The following is a 22057-nucleotide window of genomic DNA, read 5'->3' on the forward strand; positions in this document are numbered from 1 at the left end:
AAAATGTGAAAATAAAAATGGATAAAGACAAATAATCCTCTGCGCATGTCTAACCAGCCAATACAGTTCATTCAGAATTTAACTCTTACAACACCTAAATTCTACCATATTATCAGTTTACCATGATTATAGAAAACGCATATTTCCTATGCCATTTTTAAACAAGTCCCTATCGCTCGGGAGTGAACGTGTCGCGCACCAGCACAAATTCAAAAAATATTTTGATTGACCTGCTTTCTGGTTTTTTTTATCGGATGCTTTGCTCCCTCACACATACCACAATTTTTGTCCCTCTTTCCTTTTACTTCTGCTTGGTCACTTTGCTCCCTCTCACATATTCTCGAAATATTTTGGCCCCTGCATTTGTTCTTCTCGTCACTTTGCTCTCTCATATATATCCCCAGAATAATTTTTCTGCTCGGTCGCTTCGCTCCCTTGAACATATCCTAAAAATGTTTTGCTCCCCCTGCATTTTTTTCTGCAGACAGCCAATCCATTTCTCATCCAACCTCTCTCTCTCTCCAATACCTTGAAATGAGGGGGGGGGGGGTACTTTTGATATGAGAGTGTCTGAACAGTTGAAAATAAGTAAAATATAATTTGGTTTTTTTTTTTGTTTAGTTAATATTTTCTGAATGAGTGTATCTTACAAAAGGATTATACCCATTTCCTTACATACAACATACACATATTTTGAGAAATACCAACAGAAAAAACATGTACTATTCATTACTGTCCAAATCCTAAAAAAAAATTATGGTAATGTTCGCTTTCTCAGGCATTCATCAAAGGCTCCCCCACACCTGTCTCTCTTTCTCTATCACCCTCAATCTCAATTCATCTTTTTGTCTCTATCCAACAGCTCATTAGTAAAGGTCAAGTTTACCCAAGAAAATTGTTGGTTCAGTTAAATTGAGAAAAATCAAACTAGCATAACGCTGACAATTTCATCAAAATGGGATGTAAACTAAGAAAGTTATGGCATTTTAAATTTTCACTTATTTTTCACAAAACAAAAATATTTACAACTCAGTGACATGCAAATGAGACAGTCGATAATGTCCCTCACTCACTGTTTATTTTGTTTTTTATTGTTTGAATCATACAATATTTCATTTTTTACAGATTTTACCATAAGGACAAACTTTACTGAACCAAAAAAGTATTGAATAATGCTAATTCCACATGATCAGGGAGGAATAAAATTTTGTTTAACATGACAAGGAGAAAATTAGAATATACCTTATTCTATATATCAAATGAAATAGTGAGTGGATGACGTCATCAGTCTCCTCATTTGCATACTGACTGTGTACAGAATGTGCATATAACTCTTTTGTAAAATTTAGCAAAATTTTTAAATGTCATAACTTTCTTATTTTACATCCGATTTTTTATCAAATTTTCAGTGTTATGCTTGTTGGATTTTTTTCTTTTTATTCATATCAACAATTTTTGGGGTGGACTTGTCCTTTATCTGTCCCCCTTGCTCTATCCTGTTTTATTCTTCTGTCATCTTGCCGTCATTCCTACTTTTCACAAACTTTTTTCTCTTCTGACATTCTAAGTCAGAATGAATATACTGTAAGACATCATTTTTGCAACACGTTCAAATTTAATGAATTCACTTTTGTTACATGCCCACTGATAAACTATTTCATTGAGCTATTTTAAATAATCAGAATGCACATTGGGGTAATTATTTGTTGTAAAGTTTTGCAAGTTATGTTTGTCCAAACTTAAGAGCAAGTAATGTACACGGCGGGACTTCTCGTGTGTGGTTTTCAGCCTCTTCTCCAAGTTCTTAATACAGTCCATTATTGCTGTTATCTTCCACTTTACCTCTCTTGGACTTTCTGATGTTGAGTAGGAGTGGTCCTCGAGAAATGAAGGTGCTGAAGACTTTGCAGTATCTGGGAGGTTGTTTGCTGAATCAAAACGTCTTTCTTTCGGGGAATTCCTTGGCTTGGGTGAATTCTGTACGAGATGAATGAATTAAAAAAAAGAAACATATAAGAAATATTGAACAAAAACAGATAGAAGAATGAAAAGATAGCTTTAAATTTTTCAATTAAATATTTGATAATACATGAAGAATAATATTTATTTAGGAATCAAACCTTTTCCAGTGACTTGCAACAAAATAAATGTTTTTTTTTTTTAATATTCATGATGATATATTAACCCTATCTAGCCCCTGGGGGGGGGGGGGGGGCTTAATAAGCCCCCCCCCCCCCCCATCCACATTTTTCACGATAAGTCCACAATGAGAAACGAGGTACCACAATTTTCTTTTTCGTTCAATTCTCGCAGAGCTTTTAGACAAAATTCGAGACGCCCAGATACGCAGTTACGCAACATTTTATGAGTTCATGTTGGACCGAAAATTGCTCAAAAATATTATTTTGTATACATATTTAATCCAATGGAAATTCTATTTTCAGTCACAATTGACAAATGCATCATTATTCTTGCACTAATTGGTTGGAAATAATCAAATCTTGCTTTTTATAATTGGAATAGTGCCACGAAGTGATCCCATTGAAAAAAAACTATAAAATACATAAGGCCCCAAAACAAAGAAATACGTATGGAATTATAGAACCAATAAAATACATAAAAGTAGAAATTTGATTTACCATTTCTTCAGGAGCACATTTGTTTAGAAATCATAGAATTTGGGGAATTATTAAGGGATTTATCTTTAACCCTAAATAGACTGGGCTATTTCGACGCCTAAGAAGACGGGGGGGAGGGGGGGGCTGATTCAGCCCCCCTTATGATCTTGGCCGTTGATCTCGCAATCGCGACGAAAATTGGCACGCGCGTTACCCATGGCATTATCTACAATACCATAATATCAAAATCTGCGAAAAATCTCATTGCTCATTATGTTAATTAATGCGTAAAATCATAAGTTTGCTCTAATTAACAAAATAATGCCCCTAAAATGCTCATTTTTGTTTCACTTACTCTTTATAGGCATCTGATTAAATTAATTTTTAAAAAAGTTGTCAACATCACATTCATTTTTTTATGTATTTTATTGTTTTTTCAATGGAAATTGTCGGAGACGTTTTTTTTTACCATAAACAAGATAAAATTAATTGATTTTGAGCAGTAAAAGGAAAAATATGATACATTTTATAAATTTTGGCTAAAAACACTACTTGCATTGGATTTGTACACAAATACACGTTTTTGAGCAATTTTGGTTCTGCATGCATTTACGAAATGTTGCGTAATTTCGGAACCCTGTACCTGGGGGTCACAATTTTGGTCTCAAAAGTTGCGCAAGACTTGAAAGTAAAAAGTCAACGAGTGACGCGGTCAAAAAAATGTCGAGCTCCATGCTTGCAGATTACATTGATGGTGACGTGTGCATCGGTTTTCGTTGCGATCGACAGTGCATGGAGATCTGAAGAGGGGGACCAAAAAGGCCCCCCCCCCCGGGCTATGCAATCTCAAAGTAGCCCAGGATTATTATGTAGGGTAAACCAAATTTTTAATATATTTGTTTATTTAGTAAGAGTTTACTGTAAATACACAGTATAGGCCCAGGTCCATGGTTACCCTCCCAAATAGGATAATTTTCATCTCTATTTGGCTACTGAAAATGGAATATTTAAAGCAATGTTCTATCAAACCAAAGGTAGATAATACAGAGAAAATATTTCTTTAGAACACATGTATGATATAGATCTACTGTACCTTCTGAAGACGAGGCAGGAAATCAAACATGGTTGGGACAGCATCCTGTCTAAGACGAGTCACTTGCCCAGTCCTGTCAAAGCAACCATCTTCAAAATGGTCAGAACGGAGTACAGAGCTCTTGGAGGAATTCAATGAAGCTCGCTTCATATTGACCATCCATACTGTGTTACAGACAGTACAGGTTCAGTCCAACGGCTGAATGGGAATCTGCAGCAAATGTAAACACATGTCATAAAATCAATTACACATAATTAAGAAAATTTGACTTGTCCAAAGGACACAGATGCCCCCGCTTAAAGGGGAATCCAACCCAAATAAAAAATTGTTTTTATAAGGAAAAGAAAAATCAGACAAGTTGATAGGTGAAAGTTTGAACAATATTGGACAAACAACAAGAAAGTTATGAATTTTTAAAAGTTGTAAATATTGGTAATCACTGTACCCATGGAGACTTCAAATTGGCTGCATATGGGATGTCATAGTGATGTAAGGCAAGGACTACTCTTCCATGTACTCCAATTCATATTATGGCGAAAATGTGATTTTTTCCCAAAAGTTTTATTTCAAATTAATATTTTTCTTTCATGAGGACATAAAACAATATACTACCTGGGTTATATTTAGATTACTGCCCCAGGGGAATGGGTACTTAGGAGAAAACCACTAATCCCTGATAATAAAGTACATGGCCTATGGGAAAGTTGTCCTTGCCCCTTGTCATAATTTACTTATCCAGTTGCCAATTTGAAATCTACATAGTATTAGTGATCTCAATTTTAAAGCAGCTATAACTTTCTTATTGCTTGTCTGATTTCTTTCAAACTTTCCCCATTCTGTTTAATTTATATTTCTCCTTCCCAACACAACATTTAATGGCCAAGGCTGGATTCCCCTTTAACGCGATCAGAAATCCATTCAATATGATTGAACTTAATATCATGCAGAAACCAATATGCATATAATTAATTAACAAATTTAGACCTTTGAACCGACTTGCATATATAATGAGATGTGACCTTTGACCTGCGTACACCGAATTCGAACTTAGCCTGTATTTTGTGGTCATCTACCTACACACCAAAATTTTTTAAAATCCATTAAATATTTTTCGAGTTATTGCGCAGAAACCAAGTGGGGGGACGGACAGGGGCAACGCTTACTGCCCCTTCCGGGCTTCGTCTGCTGGGGCATAAAAACTCTAGGCCTACTCAGCAGGGGCCCATTTCTCATTACCTGGACAAGTTAGTCATATATCTTTATCTATTAAACACAGAGTTAGTTCCAATCTTACCCAAAAGGATTAACTAGAATCCATTGATATCGTCATATTGATACTATTGGTGGAACAAAAATAGCATAATTTTCAAAAAGTAAAATTATGATAAAACTTACAATTATTGTGATGAATTTGGAAATACATCCTATCAAAATAATAGCAGAGGCGAAATATGCATAAAACATACTCAAACATGCAGACATGGGCATTAAATTGCTGATGAAATGAAATTATCAGTAATTCATTTCATGACAAAAAAAAATCACATGTATGTGGACATTGAGATGGGTATCCCCAGATATAAAATTTGAATAGTTTAAGTAAACCATACAGGCTTTCTTCCTAAAATGATGATAATTATACAGGTTTTTAGGATTCCAAACACCATCAAAATATTATCATCATGAATAAACTCTTTAGATACCGAAACACACGATTTTATAAATTCTATGCGTATATTAGAGAGAGAAGGGTCTGAAAGCGACGAGTACGAGTCCAATTATGGATGGCCTGAAGTGGTAGAATCTTTGTCAATTCAATTATTTTACTACTTTAAAATAAATGGTTTTGTGATGTTTTACCAACACTTGTTATAATTCTGTGCATTACAATTACTATTGAATGATTTATCCCACTTGTGTACAATATAATTCATTTTCTATGAATTATTATGTAATATTATAATTTTCGAATTTCGAGGCTCATTTGCATGTATTATGGTGTCATCTATCTAAACACCCAATTTTTAAAAAATCTGTTGAAATTTTATAAGTTATTATGAGGATACCAACTCGCATATTTAATGACCCTGTGTAGTGGTCCACCTGCATTCCCCCAACCAGTTATCGGGAGGAGAGACCTGCGGGTCACAGTTCTGTGTGCGCGCCCTTGTAGGCGACCCAGATTGGCTGGCTCCTCCAATATGCCTTTGAATGTCTTTGACAGATATATGGTGCTATAAAAATGCAGTGGCGTAACAGGCGGGGGGGGCAGGGGGGGCAAGTTACCCCCCCCCTGGCGGATTTCACCGGGAAAATTAAAAAACAACGGGAAAAAGAAAAAAAGGAGGGAGAAAGAAAGGGAAAGGGGAAGGAAAGGGGAAAGAAAAGGAGGAAAGGGAAATGGAAAGAGAAAAGGAAAAAGACAACGAAGAAAAAACTGTTTTTAGTAAAAAAGGGAGGAAAGCGGGAAAATGTACGATAGAATTAACATTTGAAAAAGAACAAATCATTGAGAAAAGGGCCTATGTACTGCAATAGCACGGTGGGAAATAAATTAAAAGATGACAAAATGGCAAACAATAGCGGGAAACGAAGGTAGAATGTAATTAGTCAAGAGCTAAATTAGAAAACAAAGAAAAGGAACAAGAAAAAAAATAACACGACCGGGCTGCTGATGATTGAAATTAAAGAGCGGGAAGAAAGATGGACTGCATACAACATTGTGCTATAAGTTTTCTAAATTTTATGCAAATAAGCTACCGGGGCTTTGCCCCAGACCCCACAAAGTAGGGGCTCTTCATTTATAATCTTCAAATGGCTCTATAACGCCCCCGTTCAATCACGTTCAATCACTGCCATACAGGCGGGGGGGGGGGGTCGTGGTTCCACACCCAAGAGGATATAAAAGAAATTTTATAGGAGACAACGTACATGACGTATAATGAAATGAATAAAAACAAGGAAATGTGTTATTTGCTGATAATAATGGAAAAATCTATCACATAATTAGATTTTAATTTCAATAGGCAATTTTTTCCAGCTCGCTTTGCACACTGGCGACTTTTTACAAATTTTTCCCACATTTCTATGTTTTGCCCCCTCAAAATATTTGGTTCATTACGCAACTGGGTTGAATAAATGTGTTGTGTAAAAGCTATATTATGCCCGCGATTTGATTAAAATTGGGGAAATCTGCAAGGTTTAAATGGCTTTGATATCAAGAAGTTCCTGGGGCTCTGCCCTGGACCCCAAACACACAGCACTGCGTATGGAAGGGTTGGGCCATGGCCCCAAAAAGTTCTACAGCCAAGAACAAAAAAAAGGAGGAATTACCTCCTTTTTTGTTGGAAAAGTATTGTAGGATATGATTTTAATTACTGAATATGTTAAAAAATAGCTCAAAGTTAGATTCTCATGAAAAGTTGATTTTTTTTCTCGCTTGCTTCGCTCGCTCAGGACTTATATATATAAAGCAGCCTTTTGGCACATGTTCTATACTGCGCTCCTCGTTGTTTTTTTGTTTTGTTTTTTACTCTTCACGCTACTGCCGCAAAGAATCCTCTTCACAGTGGCGTACAGACCACCGTGACAAAAAAGGAATCTAAAGAGAGAAGAATTAAATAAATTTATTATCTGGATATCATGTCAAAATCTATCACAAAATTGGATTTTTGTATTAAAAAGGTATTTAAAAAATTGCTCGCTCGCTTCGCTCGCTCGCAACTTTTTTTAAAGGTAAGTTCTGGCCTTCTCAAAATAGTCGCCTTACTACACCATTACGCCTATATTCATACCATGATATGACCGGGAAATTTTTGGCTCTTGCCCCCCCCCCCCCTGGCCACCGAACCCTGTTACGCCGCTGTAAAAATGCTGTGCATCATCATCATCTACCTACACACCCAAATTTTTTAAAAATCTGTTGAATATTTCATAAGATATCTTTAAGGAGCTGTGATCTTTGACCTGCATACTCCGAATTCGAACTTAGCCTGTATTGGTATCATCTACCTACACACTCAAATTTGTTTAAATATGTAGAATATTTTATAAGTAATCATGCGGAAACTAAATTGCATATTTAATGAGCCGTGAACTTTGACCTGCCGACTACGAATTCGAACTTGACCTGTATTTTGGTGTCGTCTACCTACACACTCAAATTCGTTTAAATATGTAGAATATTTCATAAGTAATCATGCGGAAACTAAATTGCATATTTAATGAGCCGTGACCTTTGACCTGCCGACTCCGAACTTAGCCTGTATATGGTGTCATCTACCTACACACCCTAATTTTTATAAATCTGTTGAATATTTCATAAGTCATCATGCGGAAACCAACTCGGATATTTCATGAGCTGTGACCTTGGACCTGCAGACTCCGAATTCAAAGTTAGCCTGTACTATGGTGTCATGTACCTACACACCAATTTTTTTTTAAATCAATATATATAAATCGAAATATATTTCGATTTATTGCGCGGAAACCAATTGGGGGGGCGGGCGAATCAACGGACAGGGGCAACGCTTAATGCCCCCTCCGGACTTTGTCTGCGGGGGCATAATTACCGAGCTAGAGCTGCATTTGAAGCGAGCCTGAATCAAGGCTGTGAAATTTATTAGCGCCACCATCAGGCTTCCTTTTATTTGCGTAAAAAGAAGAGACACGCAAAGTCACTTTCTAGTCCAAACTCCAAAGTAATCAAATTTGCTTTTTTTTAAATATGATTTTGATTTAGGCCTAATTAAAAATATACTATTGACTTTTTGTATTATGGCTACTCACCGCAAAGCGCCCCGGTGAGTAGCGAGGAGTTTCGGCAAATATTAATTCTGTATTGTAATGAAGCGATGTTTGCCAACTTCACAGAAATCCAGGGCCAAATGCAGTTCGGTGTACGAGGTTAGTACTATAGATCTATACATGTACTGTAGCAACTATATGTAGCCACTAACCTCGAACTAGTAATGAGTGGGGCCAGGGCTACCACAACTATACTAGTACAGCAGGCGATGGTTCGTGTAAGCTCCACTACACTTCACTACTGCTAACCTCTGCTTCACCTATACTGATTAATGGCTGGCTATACGAACCATTGCCTGAGTTTTTTAGGCCTAGTCACTCAGTCAAGGGTTCATTACATGCCGCCGCGCACAGAAAAATCAAGCAATAGAAGTTGTGTGTTGTGGACACCAGAAGTGGGATCACAGCACGCGTGACCCACTAGTTAGAAATCCATTGCCAAACGTGGTTAATGGTGCGAGGTTAGTATACTAATACTAACCTCGCAATACGCGTGAGTCACTGAGTGGAGTAGCCTAACGTTAGAGTTTCATACGGCATGTACGGCCAGGCATCAATAACTTTTGTTGTCATCCAATTTCAATGAAATTTTCAGCATTTTGCTCGGAATGAATTTTACATTATTTATCAAGATCAAGGCCTAAATATCTTCAACCTGTATAATTCATAACCATTTTACTTTTTAGGTGTGCAGAAAAGACCAACCCCCCCCCCCCCCAATGGTCTGCTGACTACAGTACATAAACTTAAATACACGGGACTAGTATTGTTACACAGCTTTTTGCAAATGCAAGTTTGGTAACGACTAACGAATTCCCATTTTTTTTTCAACGTAATTTTGAAGTCGAAAACATAGCTGAACTTACGAATGCAATGTCCGTCCACATCCTACCGATTAGAGCAGTTGTATGCAGCTCATGTAGGCATGAATAACGTGAAATCTAAGCTAATAAGTTCACCAACATGCCAATCTGAGCTGTGAAAAAGTGTGATCGTCCCGGAGCGAAAACAGCTTGAGCAAGGTGCAGCCAATCAGCGACCTTCTTATGTCCCCTTCGAGACAGAGGAGACGAAATGATTTTATGTCAAAAAGACTCAAAACACAAAATCATTTCGTCGACGAAATTTTTTTGTGGTTTTGACACAAAATCATTTCGTCGACGAAATTTTTTTGTGTTTTGACACAAAATCATTTCGTCAACGAAATTTTTTTGTGGTTTTGACACAAAATGATTTCGTCGACGGAATAGATTTTCGCATCGCAACGAAATAAATTTTGTGGACGCAATTACATTTAGTCTCGACGAAAATTGATTTTGTGTGACAAAAAATAATTTCGTATACGAAATAAAACTGCGTCATGACGAAATGATTTTCATATGAACAAAAACACATTTTGTGTACGGAATGGCGTGAATTGGACGGAATTTACCATCGGACATTTGGTGCGCCATTTCGTTTGATAAAAATTCATTTCGTATGGCACGCCAAATAAACTTTGTGGACGCAATTACATTTCGTCTAGACGAAATTGATTTCGTGCATTTCGTCGAGACGAAATTGATTTTGTGTGACAAAAAATAAATTTTGTGTACGAAATAAAAAAGCGTCATGACGAAATGATTTTCGTCTGAATAAAAACACATTTTGTGTACGGAATGCCGTGATTTGGACGGAATTCACTGGCGGACACTTGGCGCCCCATAACCTACAAGTATGAATTGTTTGTGTGAGTGGCTTGTTTTTGTTTCGGTGTCTGTTTAATATGTGTATAAGCCACGTATGTTTGTAAGGTAGATCAACTCGGAGTAGTATCATAAGAAAATCATATATGTACAAAATAGTTAATGTGTCATCGATTTTCTATAATAATTCCTAGTGGATACCGTTGTTGAAGAAGATGTAAACATAATATTAAGAAGCTGTGATTACATTAATTGTGAGGTATTTGATCAAAATAAAGAGGGGAATTTTGATCTTATGCATTTGAATGCCAGAAGTTTATGTAAAAATTATGATGATCTGTTACATTTACTCTCATGCTTGAAACATGATTTCTCAGTAATAGGTGTTACATAAACTTGGTTTAAAGATGCTACTAATATCTGAATGTTTCAGATACCTGGCTATTCTTGTGTTCATAAATGTAGGGCAGGAAAAAAACGGTGGTGGGACATGCATGTATGTAAAAGATGACTTAAATTTTGAATTACGTGAAGATTTGTCTGGTTCTAAGACAGGGTATGAAGTAGTCTTTGTTGAAACAACAATTGTCTCTAAAAAGGTTATTATTGGTTATGTATATAGGGCACCAGACTATGATAGTATGTCTTTTATTGAGGATTTTGAACATCAGCTACAGGTTGTGAGTAGAGAGAACGAGGAGATCTATTTGATGGGTGATTTTAACATAAATTTTATTGAATTATGACGATGATCAATGTGTTAAAAGATTGTTGATTTCATGTACTCCTTTGGAATATTCTCTGTTATCACAAAGCCTACTCGTGTAACAGAAAACAGTGCAACCCTGATAGATACTATTTTCGCTAATTGCATTCAAAATGAGTTTTGCTCTGGTGTAATTTATTCCGATATTTCAGATCATATGCCCATATTTTGTGTAAGAAAGGATTCCTTAGTAACTCCTGTTAAGAAAGTGAGAAAGATATGAAACGGCTTATTAATGATGTAAGAATTTCAAGGTTCAAACAACACTTAGCTGAAATTGATTGGCAGGCTCTGCCCTCAGTGGAAGGCGTTAATGATGTTTACGAAGTTTTTCTACAAAGGTTTCTCGGCCTATACAACTTTTCTTTCCCACTAGTTAAGGTAGCAACAAGAAAAAAAAATGTAAGAAGCCCTGGGTAACTCATAGTTTACTGAGGTCGATGAATCATAAACATAAGCTTTATAGTACTTACATCAAGAGACTTACAGCTGAAAGTAAAAAGAGGTATATTGATTATACGAATGTATTGATTAATGTTCTTCGCTCAGCCAAGAAAGATTATTACGATGATTTGTTAAACGAAGTTAAAGGTGATATCAGGAAGACTTGGACTCACATTAATGAATTGCTTGGACGTTCAATTAGGCATTCTATTCCACAAGAGATGATTTGTAATGGTGTACTTTTATCATCAACCAAGGATAAGGCTGAAAGCTTTAACAAATATTTCATTGGATTGCCCTAGAAAATATCGACAGAAATTCCTCAAGTACCACAATCTCATCGTGAATATATGAAACGATGTAAAGATAATGCTTCTCTGTTTTAAACCCTGCTACAAAAGCTGAGATGATTAATATTGAATCGTCTTTAAAACTGTCTAAATCGAGTGTTTCTGATGATATTTCACCTCGATTTATAAAGGAGAGTATTCACAGTTTTGTTGAACGTTTATGTAAAAAATCATTAATATGTCATTATCTCAGGAGGGGGTCGTTCCAGAAAAACTAAATGTAGCTAAAGTTGTGCCGGTGTATTAAAAAATCTGATCGTAAGTATGTCATAAATTATAGGCCGATAGCATTGTTACCGATTTTTTTTCAAAGATTCTAGAGAAAATAATTTATAAACGTTTAAATGAATTTTTATCTAAAAAGAACATCTTGATTCGTCAGCAGTGCGGATTTCGTACAAATTTCTCCACAAAAATGCTGTTTTTAACTTCATGAGTAATATCGTAAAGGCTATTGATGAAAACAAATATTGTCTGGGGATATTCTTAGATCTGTCAAAGGCATTTGATACCATTGACCATGATATCCTTCTCAAAAAACTTGAACACTTTGGAATTCGTGGTGTAGCATTGTCATGTTTCCGAAGCTATTTGTGTGATAGGACACAATTTGTTATGATAGATAGATCTAGATCCAAACATGCTACGATTAACTATGGTGTACTCGGGGTTCTGTTCTTGGTCCCCTGTTATTTCTGATCTATACATGTATAAACGATATATAGTAGAGCGGATTAGCTCCAAAAATCACAACAATTGTGCAAATTTTGACTAAAGCATGAAACTTTCACAAGTATTAGTATATGCCGTAAGATTTATTTTAAAGGTGGGAGGTAAATTTTAAAATGCCATTTTCGGCCGTTGCCATGGCAACAGATTAATTTCTCAATAATGACATACATTCCCATGTAAATGGTAAATAAACATGATATAGATGACCAAAATGATAATTTTCAAGTTCCCAATTGAATATATATAAAATTTAGAAACATTCAAAATTAACAAGATAGTTCCAATTGGTCTGTTGCCATGGCAACGGCTTGTTTTTCCCCAGAAAAATAAAAAAATTGATTAAAAAAAACGTTGTAGAATAGGATTTATCTTTAATTTCCCCTAATTTTACAGTGTTAAACAATTATATTTTGGTTGCTCAATGTATAAACTACATCTCAAGCCATTGCCATGACAACCAAATAACATATGATTTACAAAAATAACATGGTAAACTAGACAATGGACAGGTGGAAAATACAACTGGAAATGACTTAATCTGTATGCTTAAGTTTTGACCCCCTCATTTGAACAAAAAATACAGAAAGTGTTCTGCAGGAGTTCTTTATAAAGATAAAACATTATGTTGCCTTGGTAATGCTTGAATTAAATTAAAAAAAACGAATGTTGCAAAGATCCCGTTGCCATGGCAACAGCTTATTTCCCTCTAGAAAGGTAAAAATATTGATAAAAATATAGAATACATGTATGATCATCATTCCATTTTCAATATTTTTAAGGTACTAATCGAAATATGATTGTGACTACATTTATAAATATAACATCTTAAGCCATTGCCATGGCAACCAGATAACATCTAATTAAAAAAAAAACAGCAGGGATGACAAGGCTATGGATAGGTGAAAAGTACAATGAAAATTAACTTATGTAATATGCATAAGGTTTGACCTACTCAATTAATTTAGGGGAAATAATACAGTGAGTGTTCTGCATGAACTAATTGGAATGATACAGATTGATGTTGCCTTGGTAATACTTGAATTCAACGATAAATATCAATGTTGCAAATTGCCTGTTGCCATAGCAACGAATCATTTAGTACCAGCTTTTATTAAAAAAGGACTATAGAATCTGGTTTTTCTTGCATTTCCCCTAATCTTAGTGTGTTAAACATAGATATGTTTGATGCAAATTGTTTAAATAACATCTAAAGCTATTGCCATGGCAACCAAATGATATCTAATTCACAAAAAATATTAATTTGGATGACAAGATCATGGACAGGTGGAAATACAAATATAACTCAATATGCGAAAGCTTTGGCCAGTCATTTAATTTTGAACAAAAAATTCACTAAGTATTCTGCATGAGTTCATTAGAATAATAAATTGATGTTGCCTTGGTAATACTTGAATTAAACGATAAATATTAGTAATTCAAATGTTCTGTTGCCATGGCAACAGCTCATTTCCCCCAGAAAAGTATCAGCAGCTTTGATAAATAAAAACATGATAAAATCTGATTTTTCTTTCATTTCCCCTAAGTTAAGGGTGTTAGAAAATATATGTTTGCTGTTAATATGTAGATAACATCTTCAGCCATTGCCTTGGCAACCAATCAAGATGTAATTTATAAATACAAAAAAAAATACTGTTGAAATGATAATGGTCAGGTGGGATGTAAAATAAAGGTTTACTTAAGCTACATAATGTTTGACCAGTCATTAAGTTTTGAACAAAAATTACAGTAAGTGTTCTGCATGAGTACAATAGCATGATAAAAACTGATGCTGCCTTGGTAATGGTTGAATTTAATGATATCATTTTTTTGCAAATGTGTGTTCGGTTGCCATGGCTACGGATCATTTTCCCCCAAAAAAATACCATCTTTGATAAAAAAAAATACCTAGTAGAATCTTATTTTCATTAATGTCCACTAAGATTAGGGTGCCAAACACATACACGTACATGTTTGTTGTTAAATGTATAAATAACATTTTAAGGCGTTGAAATGGCAATAACATAACATTTCATTTTAAAAAAAAACATAGCTGACAAGATAATGGACCGACGGAAAATACAATAAAATTAACTGAATATGCGTAAGGTTTGACCTACTCTTTTAATTTTGAACAAAAGTTACATTAAGTGTTATGCATGATTTCATTAGGATGACAAAAATTACTTTTGTTTTGGTAATGCTTGAACATAATGATGAATATCAATGTTACAAATGGCTCCAGAAAAGTACAAATTTTGATAAAAATATGTTTATTTAGTTCCTTTTCCTTATAGGAGGTTGCTGAACATAAATATGCTAAATGATAAGCACCATCTTATTTCATAATACATGGCATCGAAATAAGACCTACAAAAATCACATCAGACTTTTTTTGGCTCAAATAAATTCCCGAAACTCTAATTTCGATGCTGGACAATTACGTTCAAAGTATTCGCAGGCGGCCATTTTGAAGAAAGCGTTTTGGGGTAATTTGTGTTTTAAAGCTGTTCATCATATCAATATCTAAGGGGATTATAGGGGTTGATAAATCAAAATCTTAAGTCTATTTGAGGAGTAGACATGGTCTTGATATCCTAATCAAGGTAAATACAGTAAATCAACTTTTACATGGAGATCATGAAATCATGCCTTGTCCGACTGTTTTAGCATACTTGGCTTGAAATACGATAGCAAAGCACTATTAGGCATCATCTGCCAGGATACACTCTTTAATTCCTGCATACAAATATCAGAAAATTGTTACTTTGTGAAAATTCCCATCATTTCTTTAAAAATTCATGAAAATTGCCGAAATTTAAAAACAATCCCACAAAAGTCACGTTTATTCCCATGGAAAGTTTCCATCAAGAAAATTCCCGAGAATTTTGCAACCCGTCTCCCCCCCCCCCCCTCCCAAAAAAGAAAAAAAATCATTATCAAGAAAAAATACAGAGAAAGTGAAAGAGAGATGGATAAAATATGATTATTTTACGAATAATATACCAAAAATGAAAAATTTGGAAAATTTTGCTCTGTCGCTGGCTCGGTGAGAACATTTTTAAGTAAATTTTGCTTGATACGTCATATCTGGCCCCCTTAAAATTGCACTGCTGATTTTGACGAAGAAAATGTTGTAATACTGTGATAATTTTTAAAGTAACATATGAATCTATTCAACGCCAAGTGTAATCTATTCACTGGTTATTTTACATGAAAAGTAGACTGGTCAAATAAGATAAAAAATACCTTTACTGGTTGAAAGGTTAAAAATAATTTAAGCACTCAAGGGTATTCCAAGATGGTGCCCTCAGTGGGTGCCATAGGCTAAAAATCCACAATTCATCCATTACTTGATAAAATTGCTTTAATTTGGTTTCTATTCATTGGTTTTAAGGATCAAGTAGTACATTGGACCAAGTTACAGGGAAAGCCAGTGGTCTGGAATGTCCAAAAATCTAAGATGGCTTCAAAAAAATTGAATCTAAAATGGTTGCTGATACCTAAAGCGGACATAGCTCATTTCATATTGGCCTGGAGGATGATATTTTGGTGTCTAAATCATTGGTTTCAAGAGTCTAACAATATTAGTACAAGTTACAATGACAGTCAGGTATATTCGAAAATCGGTTCTAGGACAACTACCCCCTGGACAATCACCCCCCCGGACAACTACCCCCCGGACAATTACCCCCGGAGGACAATTACCCCCCGGACAATTACCCCCCGGACAATTACCCCCCGAGGACAACTACCCCCCGAGGACAATTACCCCCCGGACAACTACCCCCCGGACAATTACCCCCCGGACAACTACCCCCCGGATAATTACCTTCAGAAAATCCCCCTTTCTCTCCAGCATCATTGTTAGAATTAAGCGGGACCCATTGTAAGTTTTGGTCGGTGGCACAGGTTTCCGAAATATTTTCTACTTTATCTTACGTTAATAACTTTTTCTTTCTCTTTTATATTGCTCTTTCTCCTGTTCTCTCACTTTCTTCTTTTTTCCTTTTTTGTTTTTGTTTAGCTGCGCCTTCTGCATCATGAAAAATGGGGGGGGGGGGGCTTGCACCCGAAACCTCCCGTTTGGCTATGCATATATACATCAGAAAATTTGTAAACTGGCCCTCATTCAAAGTTTTCATAGAACAATTGAACACGATTAGTCATAATAATCACAAATGCTGAATATCTCTGATTCAAACTGATCTGATTTTTTAAAATATCTATTTTGGGTTTAATTTCAGGAATGAAATCAGGCAAATAGATAAAACGTAAAAAGACACCTTCATAGGTAGAAATATTGAAAGTCGATAAGGCAACTATCAACACTAACACTGTCAAGTAGACCTATAAATCTGTTATTTTAAAACAGTTCAACTAACAAGAAGCTAAGAATTATGAAACAATTGGTGCACATTCCAGATTAAGATGTGGCTTTATAACTTAATACAGTAAGCTAAAAAACTTTATGCAAAGATAATACACACAAGAACACCTTGTAACTTACAAGGTGTTTTTGTGTGTATTATTCTTGGGTGAAAGCAATTAAACATTAAAGAAGGAAATTAAGTACCAAATTTACTAAATTGTAAACAATATGACATAATCAAATACAGTGTTTTTTCTATACAAATTGGCAATCATGATAGTATACAATTCGTTTAAGGTGCATTTTAAGGACGGTTTGTAAGAATTTATAAAGAAGTAGGCCTATGCAAATCAAATAATGCGACCGAGCAGCGTGAGCTAAAAATATTAATATTTAGACCATAAAACGGACATTTTACAGAGCACTTGAAAAATCAATTTGTAAATTTAAAAATAATGAAAGCTCGATATCCGAGATGAAATATGTTTTGTATATTGACTTCGGAACTTGATATTTTAAGCTCCATATCAGCCTATATTGAGCAAGATATTAATCTCATCGAAAAAGCAATGCAAGCGCGAAGCGCGAGCGGAAAATACTTGATATTCCGGTATGAAAATGGTGAATTTGAGCCCTATCTAAAGCATTGTGTAGGGAAATTGTGAAGTGGATGTGGAAAGCACTTAATAAATGATGCGAGTGTGAAGCGCGAGCGGATATCTTCATTATTATTTTGACCTAGGACCTGGACATTCTAGGTCTAAGGACATTTTGTCATCATATGAAAATGATGACAACTTTCTTATTCCTCTTCCTGAGTGCGATATGAAACATATGAAACTGTGATATTGTCGATATTCTTTTCTGAAAAGGGACAATTTAGTCATTAAGAATTCATGAAAATTTTATTATCATATTTATTAATGTAATAAGCCTAAATGAGTGAGTAAAATGTGTTGACACTGAGGCCTGAAAACTGGATATTTTAAGCACTTTTGTAATCATGAATAGGATTTGTGAGTTGATATATTTTTAACAAAAATGCGAGCGCAAATCGTTAGACGAAATTTTTGGTAAGCTGTCATAAAAGGGGGGTTTTAAGTAGTTTGTTATATAAAACGGACATCAAACAGAGCACTTAAAAATCAGTTTGTAAATCAAACAAAATAATGAATAATGTCCGAGCTGAAATATGCTTTGTAATATCAACTTCAAAACTTAATATTTTAAGCTACATATCAGCCTATTTAGCAAGATGTGTATCTCATCGAACAGGCTATGCGAGCGCGAAGTGCGAGCAAAATAATTCATATAGTGACATGATATATATTTTTTTATCATTTTCCAAGTCATCCCCTGACCTTTTTTTTTTTCACTCGGCTCCCTTCTCTTATTTTTCCTCCTTTCTTTCCCCTTCTTTTTCTTTTTTCTTTCTTTCCCCCTTTTTTTCATTTTTTTGCTCTGCCGATAGGGGAGGGGGGGGGGCCGGCCGGGCCCCTCGGCCACCCTGGATCCGCCTATGGATGGAGCTCAATTTTACAGCTTTCTTACGGCGTACGTTTGATTTCAAGATACTCGAGAATGCATAGAGTACTTCTCACGTCAAACGTACGGACGACGTATGACTCTGTGCACTCCCTTTGTCTAGGGGGTAATTGTCCGGGGGTAGTTGTCCGGAGGGTAATTGTCCGGGGGATAGTTGTCCGGGGGGTAATTTTCCGGGGGGTAATTGTCCGGGGGGTAGTTGTCCGGGGGGTAATTGTCCGGGGGGTAGTTGTCCGGGGGGTAATTGTCCGGGGGTAGTTGTCCGGGGGGTAATTGTCCGGGGGGTAGTTGTCCGGGGGGTAATTGTCCGGGGGGTAATTGTCCTCGGGGGGTAGTTGTCCTCAGGGGGTAATTGTCCGGGGGGTAATTGTCCGGGGGGTAATTGTCCTCGGGGGGTAATTGTCCGGGGGGTAGTTGTCCGGGGGGTGATTGTCCAGGGGGTAGTTGTCCTGATACCTCGAAAATCCAATATGCCTTCCAAAAACTATTCTAAAATGGCTGCTGATACTTAAAAGTGGAATAGCTCCTTTTATATTCACCTGTGAGATATGATTTTGGTGTCTAAACCATAGTTTCAAAAGTGAAATAATAAATTAGGACATAGTTTGTTCAATATCTGTCTGGGGAATATGATTTTGATGTCTAAACCATCATCATAAAACCATGGTTTAATGCATTAGAACAAGTTACAAGGACAACCAATGGACTGGTATGTTAACAAATCCAAGATGGCCTCCAAAATGGGGTCTAAATTGACTGTTGTTACTTCGAAATGGACATATAATTCATTAATAATACACATTGGGGATATGATTTTGGTGTCTACACTAGTGTTTCAAGGGTCAACTAATACTGTACATTGTGTCAAGTTGAATAAACAGTCAGGTGTCAATATTGTGTCCAAAAATTCAAAGATTGTTTGAAAAATGGGGGTTTTAATGTTACTTAAAAGTGGACATAGTACATTAAAAAAATACTCCTGGGGATGTTATTTTGGTGTCTACATTAGGATTTCAAGGATCAAATGATGCGTTGGGACTGGTTACAATGATGTATAGTTGTCCATTTTGCCTGAAAATCCAAGATGGCTTCAATGAATGGGTTAAAAAATGACGACTGTTACTTTGAAGTGGATATGATATCCACTTGTGAGAATCTACCTTGGATTTTGGACAAAATTGAAAACTAACCATCCTTGTTACTTGTCCTAATGTAATAGTGGACCCTTCATACCACAGTGTAGACACCAAAATTGTTTCTGACAGGTTGTATGAACTCTGATATTTTTTGAGTGATAGAAGTCATTTTAGATGCCATTTTGGTCACCCTCTTGGATTTTTAGGCAATTTGGACAACTGGATATCATTGTAACAAGTCTAAACGTATTTTTCGAAACTGTAAACCAAAGTTTGAACACCAAAATCATTTTTCCTTGGTTGACTTTCAATGAACTATGTCATTTTTTAAGCAACAGACTCCAATTAAACCCCGATTGTTTGAAGCCATCTTGGATGTTTAGACATATTGGATTACTCACTGTCCTTGTAACTTGTTCCATGTCATGATGTATTTACTGACTTTTAAAACCATGGTTTAGATATCAAAATAATATGCAATTGGCAGATATTACACGAAATATGTCAATTTTTTTGTAACAGGGCTATTCTATAATCCATTTTTTGAAGCCACCTTGGATTTTTGTCATACTTGACCACTGACTGTTCTTGTAACTTGTCCTAATGTATAGTTTGACACATTTCACCATGGCATAAACTTATTCCAGGATATTAAACAAACTACGTTTTTAAATGCAGCAACAACAATTTTGGACTCCATTTTGGAAGCCATCTTGGATTTTTTTAAATATACTGGACAACTGACTGTCCGTGTAACTTGTCATAGTGTATTACTTGGCCATTGAAACCATGGTCTAGACACCAAATCATATATCCCAGACGGATATGAAATAAGCTATGTCCATTTATATATCAACAGCCATTTCAAACTCCATTTTCTCAGGGTCTTGGACACATCAGACCACTGGCTGTCCTTGTAACTAGTCACAATATACTACTTCACCCTTAAAACCATTGCATAGAAACCCCATTAAGCCACTGAAATTAGATGTCATTTGGTTGTCATGGCAATGGCATAAGTTATTTGTATATCAACAGCAAACATAATGCTTTGCACTCTAAAATTAGGGTAAATTTATGACAAAATGCAGATTCTAAACTGTTTTTCGATCAAATTTGGTACTTTATACGGGAAAAAAGGAGTCATTGCCATGGCAACGGGCTATATGTAACAGTGATATTTATCATTAAATTCAAGCATTACCAAGGTAACCTCAAATTTTATCATTCTAATGAACTAATGCGAACCACTGTAATCTTTGTTCAAAATTAATTGACTGGGTCAAACCTTGAGTTAATAGATTGCATTTTCCACCTGTCCATTATCATGTCAACCATGTTATTTTTTTCAAATTAGATGTTATTTGGTTGCCATGACAATGGCTTAATTAAGATGTAATTTGAATGTTAACAGGAAACATATCCACTCTTACCCTAAAATTAGGGGAAATGAAAGGAAAAAATCAGATTCTACAGATTTTCTGATCAAAACTGGTACTTTTCTTGGGGAAATGAGTAGTTGCTATGGCAACAGGTCATTTGCAACGTTGATGTTTATCGAATTCAAGTATTACCAAGGTAACATCAATGTTTATCATTCTAATTAGTTCATGCAGAACACTCATTGTATTGTTTCCCCTAGATTAATTGAGGTCAATCCTGATGCATACAGTGATGCACATCAAGTTAATTTTCATTTTTTTTCACCTGTCCATATCCTTGTCATCCATGTTTTTTTTTTAATTAGATGTTATCTGGTTGCCATGGCAATGGCTTAAGATGTTATATTTATAAATTTAGTCACAAATATATCTCGATTAGTACCTTAAAATTATTGAAAATGGAAAGATGATCATACATGTCTGTATTCTACATTCTTATCAATATTTTTACCTTTCTAGAGGGAAATAAGCTGTTGCCATGGCAACGGGCCCTTTGCAACATTCGTTTTTTTTAATTTAATTCAAGCATTACCAAGGCAACATAATGTTTTATCTTTATAAAGAACTCCTGCAGAACACTTTCTGTATTTTTTGTTCAAATGAGGGGGTCAAAACTTAAGCTTACAGATTAAGTCATTTCCAGTTGTATTTTCCACCTGTCCATTGTCTTGTTAACCATGTTATTTTTGTAAATTGATGTTATTTGGTTGCCATGGCAATGACTTGAGATGCAGTTTATACATTGAGCAACCAAAATATAATTGTTTAACACTGTAAAATTAGGGGAAATTAAAGATAAATCCTATTCTACAACGTTTTTTTAATCAATTTTTTAATTTTTCTGGGGAAAAACAAGTCGTTGCCATGGCAACGGACCAATTGGAACTATCTTGTTAATTTTGAATGTTTCTAAATTTTATATATATTCAATTGGGAACTTGAAAATTATCATTTTGGTCATCTATATCATGTTTATTTACCATTTACATGGGAATGTATGTCATTTTCGAGAAATTAATCCGTTGCCATGGCAACGGCCGAAAATGGCATTTTAAAATTTACCTCCCATCT

The 22057-nt window shown here is 35.4% G+C and overlaps 1 long non-coding RNA gene across 1 annotated transcript; it reads right to left on the reverse strand.

Annotated features, from left to right (window-relative positions):
• Window positions 1–781: 781 nt before the first annotated feature.
• Window positions 782–9552, reverse strand: LOC135157695 (uncharacterized). The gene is made up of 3 exons (XR_010296662.1): window positions 9384–9552; window positions 3712–3921; window positions 782–1977 (listed from the first exon to the last, which is right to left on the reverse strand). It is a non-coding gene; the product is annotated as an uncharacterized LOC135157695 (long non-coding RNA).
• Between the last annotated feature and the right edge of the window lie 12505 nt (window positions 9553–22057).

Source organism: Lytechinus pictus, unplaced genomic scaffold, assembly GCF_037042905.1.
Source record: "Lytechinus pictus isolate F3 Inbred unplaced genomic scaffold, Lp3.0 scaffold_19, whole genome shotgun sequence".
In the NCBI taxonomy this organism is placed as follows: Eukaryota; Metazoa; Echinodermata; class Echinoidea; order Temnopleuroida; family Toxopneustidae; genus Lytechinus; species Lytechinus pictus.